Below are 8,439 nucleotides of genomic sequence, written 5' to 3' on the forward strand. Positions count from 1 at the left end.
CTTTAGGTTTTTTTTTTTTTTTTAGACGACATGTTGCTCTGTCTCCCAGGCTGATGTGCAGTGGCACAATCTCAGCTCACTGCAACCTCCACCTCCCCAGTTCAAGCGATTCTTCTGCCTCAGCCTCCCAAGTAGCTGGGATTACAACCACCTGCCACCATGCCTAGCTAATTTTTTGTATTTTTAGTACAGACGGGGTTTTGCCATGTTGGCCAGGCTGGTCTTGAACTCCTGACCTCAGGTGATCAGCCTGCCTCGACCTACCAAAGTGCTGGGATTACAGGCCACTGTGCCCAGCCCACCTTAGGCACTTAAATTAATACATAGCTAGATTAAAAAGTTGAATTTAAGATTCATAATTATTGAATAATGAAACAAAATTGATTGAATTTTTAATATGCACTTTTCAAAAGATAGCCAATGCTTAAGAACACAGATGTAGCCTATGCTTTCAGATTTTGCAGGTAGGTAATTAAACAATTTATCTGCACTACAACACAGCATCAGTATGCAAGTATATGTCTGACATCATATGAGAAGGATGCCTGATCCAATCTTGTGAGATCAAATAATGCTTTTCAAAGGATAAAACTTCCAGTCTGCAATCAAAATGATGAAGAGATGTTGGCTAAGCATATAGAGCGATAGTTGTAAAGACCTTTTTGTGTGTGGCAAATGACACGAAGTTATTGGCTACTTTAACTGGAAAATCCAGTTGTAGTCTTAGGCCCAGCTACATTGATAGGGTTGATTCATATCATCATGAACAACATGAACAGTTTGGACAACCAGAAAGATGGAATTCCCACTGGAAATGGGAAAGGGAACACAAGTTTTGGTGGAAATATTAAGAAACTCAATTTTGAATGTATTAGTTTTGAGATGCCATTTGTATTTTCAGATGGGGAACTCAATGAGATAGTTAGAGATACAAATCTAGAGTTTAGGGAAATTTTCTTGGCTGTAGGTACAAATTTGTGAATTGTTACTGCATAGTATTAAAGATAGTACTGAAGGCAGTGAGGCTGGACAAGATCCCTGTAGGAGTAAGGATAGATACAAAACAGTAAAAGGTTCAAAGAATGCATTTCTGGGATTCCAACATGGAAGGGTTGGGGAGATAAGAGAAAATATGTAAAGAATATGAAAATGAGCAGCCATAGACGTAGGATACAAATCAGGAGAACATTGTCTTGGAAGCAGATATATGTAAATATAAAAGGTGGAGAGAGGTGGCCGGGCATGATGGCTCATGCTGTAATTGCAGCACTTTGGGAAGCCAAGGCAAGAGGATCACATAAGCCTAGGAGTTTGAGACTAGCCTGGGCAACATGGCGAGATCCCATCTCTACGTAAAATTTTAAAATTAGCTGGATGTGATGGTGTGTGCCTGTGATTTCAACTACTGGGGAGGCTGAGGCAGGAGGATCACTTGGGTCCAGGAGGTTGAGGCCACAGTGAGCCATGTTCATACCACTGCACTCCAGCCTGGGCAACAGAGTGTGACCCTGTATCAGAAAAATAAATTGTAGAGAGAAGAAAAATATTTCCACAGGGCCCTTACACTGGCCTGCACCTATGCCTAAATATTCAGCCTTCTCTCCTGTGTCTGTGGGTGGAATTTACATTTACCATTTACGTATTCTTAGAAAAAGCTATCTCCCCCTTCCTAGAATTTTCCTATCTTCTTTGACCTGGAAAAGTTTGACCTAAATAAAGAGGTTATGTTTTATTTGCTAAGTAAAAGTGAGGAGAAAAATGAGCAATACTATAGGAAAATAAGCAAGCAATAACATACTGCTTTTATTTCCTTTTTCCTCAATCCTTCAATCTCAAATTTTGAGGTTGGCTGGGGAACCAAAATCTCTAAAAGGTAATAAGTTGTCCTCCAGATCATGACCCTCTCGCCTCAGCTTCCATAACTACAGGTGTCTTTGCCATCAAATCATTCTAATCTGCTTACAGATATTCATATTTTTTGTAAAGTTCGATAATTAGAACTTGGCAAAGAAAGCTAAATTTTCATCTTCTTGCTTTCATCATAATGCAGTCATGTAACCTTATGTAATATATGGATGTATATGAGATATAGCCAGTTAACAAAAGTCTAGTAATCAGGAGAGCTGAATCCTATACTTGGACGGGTCATTAACAAGATTTCAAATATGGAAGCAAGTAAGCTTTGAATTCTAGAACTCACAGTCCCAATTAGTGCTCAAACTGCCTCTTGGACTCCTGTGATGAAAAAATTAACATTGGAAAGTGATTTGACAATGTTAAAAGCATTGTGCATGTAATCAGTATGGTTATCTATTTACTTTCTTATTTCAAAGATAAACCAGGAACATCTGGATACCCTTACACCGTGGGTACCCTGTTAAAGACTCCTTTCTAAAGGGGTGTGTGTGTGTGTGTGTGTGTGGGTGTGTGTGTGCGCGCGCCTACCTTTGTAACTGTGTATATGTATAAAACGCTAGTTGTTTTGGATTGATTTGTTAAACCTATTTAGAAAATGTGTTTCTTTCCTAAGCACCCATTGGCCTGATTGTCACTAGATGGCAGAAACAGATCCTACTTCTGTGGGAAAATGAGAGTTCATTTTGCATTCGGGAAGGGCACAAAAAGCTTCCCACAGACAATGTTTACAGGCTTTCTTTATTTTGACATTTCTTCTGAATACATTAATGTTTTTGGAAATTCCCTGTTAGGTCCCCTGCAGGGGTATACTGCAAAGTGATCTTGGCTTACACAGGAAAAAGAATGGCTTGCATTCTGCATTTCAGTTTATAATTTTAGAATGAATACTACTTTATTTAAGGGCAGGGGAGAGTGTGAAGGAGGTGGAGTTAAATACTAAGAAAAATCAAGAAGCTGTGTCACATTACTAAAGCACTGTTGCTGTAATATTTCTTCTGAGCCATGACTTTACTGAGATGACTTTACTATAATTCATTCTCTTTGGGGTAAGAGGAGTTGACAGTCAAGGTGTCAAATATAAATATATTGTACAATTCTCTATGTAAATTTTTGTGCTGGAATTTTTTTTCTCTTTCTTCCTTTCCAAATCAGTTATTGCTTCTGAGCACTATTAGTTTCTCATACAATTAAATGACTGAGATAGTACTTACTTGAAAAGCCAAACCGATGTTCCAGAGGCTTTATGAACAATGTTTTTTCAATGTCCAAACAATCATTGATCTTCTGCTTCTTTGTACACATGCCAATTATGGTATTCCTTAACAATACCTAAATAGAAATGGCTTAATTCAGAGAAAACCATTACAATGTGTTGAGGCTGCAATTGTGGATGAACGATTATGCTTGATGTGTGTGCTCCCATGTATCTTTAAAACACTTTAAAATAAACCCATCTTTTAAAATTACTTTTGTTCCTCTTAGAAAATATTTTTATGTCCATTGGGATCATTTCTGGCCCATGAAAAGGACAGTTTTAGCATTGTATTTACTTGCTTAAAATGCAATTTAAAAATATATGTTTCATGTATTTGTGGTTGTGGGAATTCCAAAGCCATAGGAAGAAATGCTTGGTGAATTCATTTGCATACCAATACCCAGAATGCTTTTCCAGCTCACTGCTATTTAATCTAAGTCAGCTGGTGTCAGAGCCCTGGGAACAAACTGAATGATTTTGACATGCTTCTCTGTGCATGTACTGAGTTCTTTTTCTGCATGCACTGAGTACACAATGAACACTCAAAATTTCATCTCTACTATAAATTTTTTAGAGAAGACTTAGATATTTCTAAATATTTATTTTCTTTTCAATTTTTCTTTAACCCTTTCTATTAAATGTTATTCTAATTATTACTGTAATAAAGTTCTAATTGATAAATGAGTCTAGAACTACTGATTACCTGGAATACATGTTAACTTGAATAACTTGTGACTCAGAACACAAATGGGAGAATTGGAAGAACACATTCATCCATTTTGAAAAAGGTCAAGTTGGAGAGAATAGGATACATTTGAGAAAATCTGCAGATTTGGTGGCTGAGAGCTGATGGGGTCTTATCAATGTCAAAGATTTAGCTGATCTATACTTTTAATGTATTAAGGTGTGGTGATGGCATTGCAAATATGTTTTTTAAGGGTACGTATGTTTTTGAGAAGCATTTGGAAATGTTTACAGATTAAATGAGATGCTATCCAGGATTTGCTTTAAAATAACATGGGAGAGGAAGAAGTAAATGGGAGTGTAGATGAAATAAAATTGCCATTTGTTTATAATTGTTGAATCTGGATAATGAATATGTGGAGGTTCATTATATTTATTCTGTCTACTCTAGTAATTTTTGAAAGTGTTTGTAATAAAGATTTTAAAAAGCAGAAATAAAAAATATATCACAAAGTACCTGAGCATTTGAGTTTAGTCTATACTTTCCTTCCAAAAATGGTTTGATTATCTCCTTAGGCATTTTAACACACATATCTATGTGAAAGAAATTTTGTCAATTAATAGATAAGAGAAAAGAATACATGCAAATTTCTCTTGATTTCTGCCCTCCTTCCATCTGCTTCTGTTTGTTACTCTGTCCTTTCTGGATCTGTAATCATATTCTGTCTTCTAGATACGGTTCAGTGGTATTAAAACAGTCTCTTTGATCTTACACAAATTGTTTTGACTTTATGTTCTCTTCTTAACACTCTCTCTTCTTCAGAAGATTCTTTAAAAATGATTTATACTTTCCCTGTTCTCGTCTTGCCCTACCAGCCATACTTGAAAACATAATAGTGAAAAATATACCATAGACTCAAAGAAGAAAATGATGAAATGAACACTCATGTACCAATTATCTGCAAGGAAATAGAATATTTTCAGCAATTTAGAATTTCTAATATGTCTTTCCTTAATCATATCCACCTTGTGCTATATTGTATATATTGCAATAAGGTAGCAATCTTACTGAGGTTTTTGTTTTTGTTTTCCATGGTGGTCTTCATTGGTTTACCACTTTGTATCTATTAATATTATTAAACCTCACTTTTCAGTTTTACCTGCTTGATAGAATTTTAAACATGGAATCATGGTGTTTATCTTGGCTTAGAATATTAGGCCTGACAGACACTGAGTTATATAAATAAAATTTTTAATTTTATAATCTTTCTGGAGATTTTTTCATATTTCTATGTAATCTGTAATGAATGGTCTATTGTCTGTATAACATCAACAGTTATGTCTCTATGTGTTTGTTTTTTAAAATCATTTCCTCAAAGCCCTCAATGGCTCCCTAACCTACTCAGAATAAAATCCAAAGTCTTTGTTTTATGTCCCAAAAGGTCCTCGGCCTCCTTCTGGTATAGGTTTGTTCTCACTCTCTTCTTCTTGCCTCTTTCTCATTGATTTGGCCACATTGGCCACTTCAGTCTTCTCTGAAGATGCCAACTACTATTCTGCCCCAGTGCTTTTGCGCTTGCTGCTATCCCCTGGCTATGACAATTTCCCCTGACATATTTGTGTAAATTGCTTCCTTCTTTCTTCATGTTTTTCGTCAAATGCCACCTTAACTGAATGGCTTTACTTAGCTCCTTATCTAAAATCGCAAATTGTATTGTCACACTATGTCCTCTTTATTCTGCTTTAATCTTCTTTTAATCTACTTATTTATTTTGTGTCTCTTCTCCATTTCTCTCTCCAATATAATAAGGTTAATGAAAGCACAGACCTTTGTGTTTGGTTAATTCTCATAACCTCAGTATTTATAACAATGTTTATCATTTAAAAGTCACTCATTAAAGGCTTATAAAGTGAATAAGAGTGTCAAAAAAAGACACCAGAAGATTCAGAAAATATGTGACATGGTGACTAAGCACAGGAATTTTGAATCAGTCTGCCTGTGTATGACTTTGTCACTCACTAGTTGGACAAATTACTTCATCTGTTAGTATCTCATTTACCGTATTTTTAATCTGAAAATCATGATTGCAATTACCTCATGGTGTTGCTGTAAGGAGTAAGAAAGATGTTACAAAGAAAACCATTGTTCTAAGTGCTAGTTCTCGTGTCTGGTATATAGTAATCACTCAGTAGGTATTTAACCCTTATTATTATTAGCAGCGTAAATCAATGCAACTTATGGATTTCACCATTTATGTAAGAAATATTTACTGAGTCCCCTACATGCTAGACATTTTGCTGAAGATAGGGGTTACAATAGGACATAGATCTGCCTTAAAAATTACTTCATGAGAACACAATATAAAGGTATATTTGCTATTTAAATATTTTGAATTAATCTAAAATGTATTAATGAGTGTCCAATACTCAAATACAATTCTAAAGAATAGCATTTTTTTTCTTTTTACATTATACATCTGTAAATAGCAATTCAAATTTCCACCAGGGCTTAGCAAGTTGATATTTATTAAAAATCTCTAACTCTGGCAAAACTCTCCCTTCAGTTCATATGCTATTGATCCTCAGCTCCATGAAGAGAAACGTAAAAATCATCTAATAATTGTACTGCCACTCCAAAATCTGTGGCTTACAAACATAGGAAACAGTCGATGATAGATTCAAAATACTGCCTCTTTATCATTTACCTTACTTTAAATGTTATCTTTTTTATTTTGTGAGTTGAGGCAGCAATGAGTGGGGCTTGTGGCTTAAAGTAACTTGTATAGATGTGTTCAAAAGTTATTCATGCCCCCCTGCCAGCTGTACCCCTCAACCCAAGTGTGTGTTCAGGTAAGCACCAATTGACATCTCTTGGAGTCAAAGCATTCTTCAGAACTTTCTTTCTTTTTTTTTTTTTATTTTCTATTGAAAAATCTTTAAAACTTTTGTTATGTGTTCTCTGATCCCTTGCTTGTCACCTCATGAGTTCCATTTGCTTGTTTCTTAGTTGCTCAATGTTATTTTTTTTGTGCTCAGCAGCACATCATTTAATACTAATTCACTCTATCTTGAAAAAAAGTATATAAATAATTTTTAAAAGGTAAGCTAAAGGACCATCTTTAGAGCAGCTCTGATATGTTTTCCAGGAAATTGGCAATACGTCTGGTCTCATGAGTGGATGTTATAATTCAGGCAGAGTTAAATAGTTTCCTTTTCTCACCCTGGTCCCCAAGCAAAACATTTCCACCAGTTTCTAGTCAGAGTCTAAAATACATATTTGAGTATAATTCCTTTGGATCCTAAAGGTTTTTTGGCCTTAGAGTCCCATATTTAAATAGAAATTCTAATGAAAAAAATGTCCCCTCAACCTTTGATTACTCTTATCACTCTGGTCTCTGTACCATTTAGTCTACCTTCAGAAATATAGTCTGGGTGCCTGAAGACATGGGGCATTTTATGAGGAGGGGAATCTTGAGAGAGGGGAGGGATACTGCAATGGGGACTTATGACACTACTAAAGATAAAAGTCGCATATTTTATACTTTTTTCCCAGACCCTTCCATGAGAAAATGAATTTAGATCTGTAACTAGTCTAATAGAATGTGGTTACAATTCTAAAATCTCGGAATAAAAGACTATTTTGAATTAATTGGGTTTTCATTGCCACTCACTCTTTTCTTAATAGGAAGACAGAATATTTGAGGAAAATAATTTAGTTTCATTAAGTTCTTCCTTTGACATGAAAAGCCCTTAATTTCAAAAAGCTATTTCCAATTAAGTTTGCAAACCAGTTACCAACTGTCTACCAAACATATTATTAGTAATATGGATATTTGGGGTGTTGCCAACATCAGCTTATAAATGGGCCGTTCTAAATAGTGTCATACATTTGCAACAGCTTCAGCCAAATATATACCACTATTTCCATTGTTAATTTATTTTTCCATGAATAGGCTTCAGCTTGCCCCCAATGATTTTGTGAGTGAAGCCTAATACTGTTTTTAAAGGAAAAAGCTCAACATTGCCATTAGCAACCTAGGTATAATGTTCATGACCAAAAGACTTACAAAACTCTTAGGGATCAATTGGGGAATCTAGTACTCTGTTTAAACCAAGAAGAGAAATTAAGCTCAATGCTGAGAAAAGAGAATGCTATCTACCAGTGCACATCTATTAAGTGGTTGCTCTAAACCAGGCTCCAGACCAGATGAAAATAACAAACTTCTTATATTTAATCAAGAAGCTCATAACTTTGTGCTGAACAAAGGTAAGTACGCAATCCTTTAACAGGCTATGTTTCACATACTTGAAGAGAGACTAAAGAAGGCTCCCCAGAGAGAACTTCCAGTTGTATCTATATTCTCAGAGAAAACTATTAGTTGAATGTTGAAGAATTCGGTAGAAAGAGAAAGACATTCTAAGAAAAGGAAAGCATGAAACCACAAGGGGAGGACTAAAAAGTCTAGTAAGGCAAGACCAGAAAAATATAGAAGAGTGCTGGGAAGTATGACTGAAGGGAGCTTTGAAAAGCATGGTTCAGAGAATGGACTTATCCTGTAGATTCTAGGAACCATGACAGTTTT

The sequence above is a fragment of the Rhinopithecus bieti genome, unplaced genomic scaffold (assembly GCF_001698545.2).
Source record: "Rhinopithecus bieti isolate Rb0 unplaced genomic scaffold, ASM169854v2 scaffold_10401, whole genome shotgun sequence".
Taxonomy (NCBI): Eukaryota; Metazoa; Chordata; class Mammalia; order Primates; family Cercopithecidae; genus Rhinopithecus; species Rhinopithecus bieti.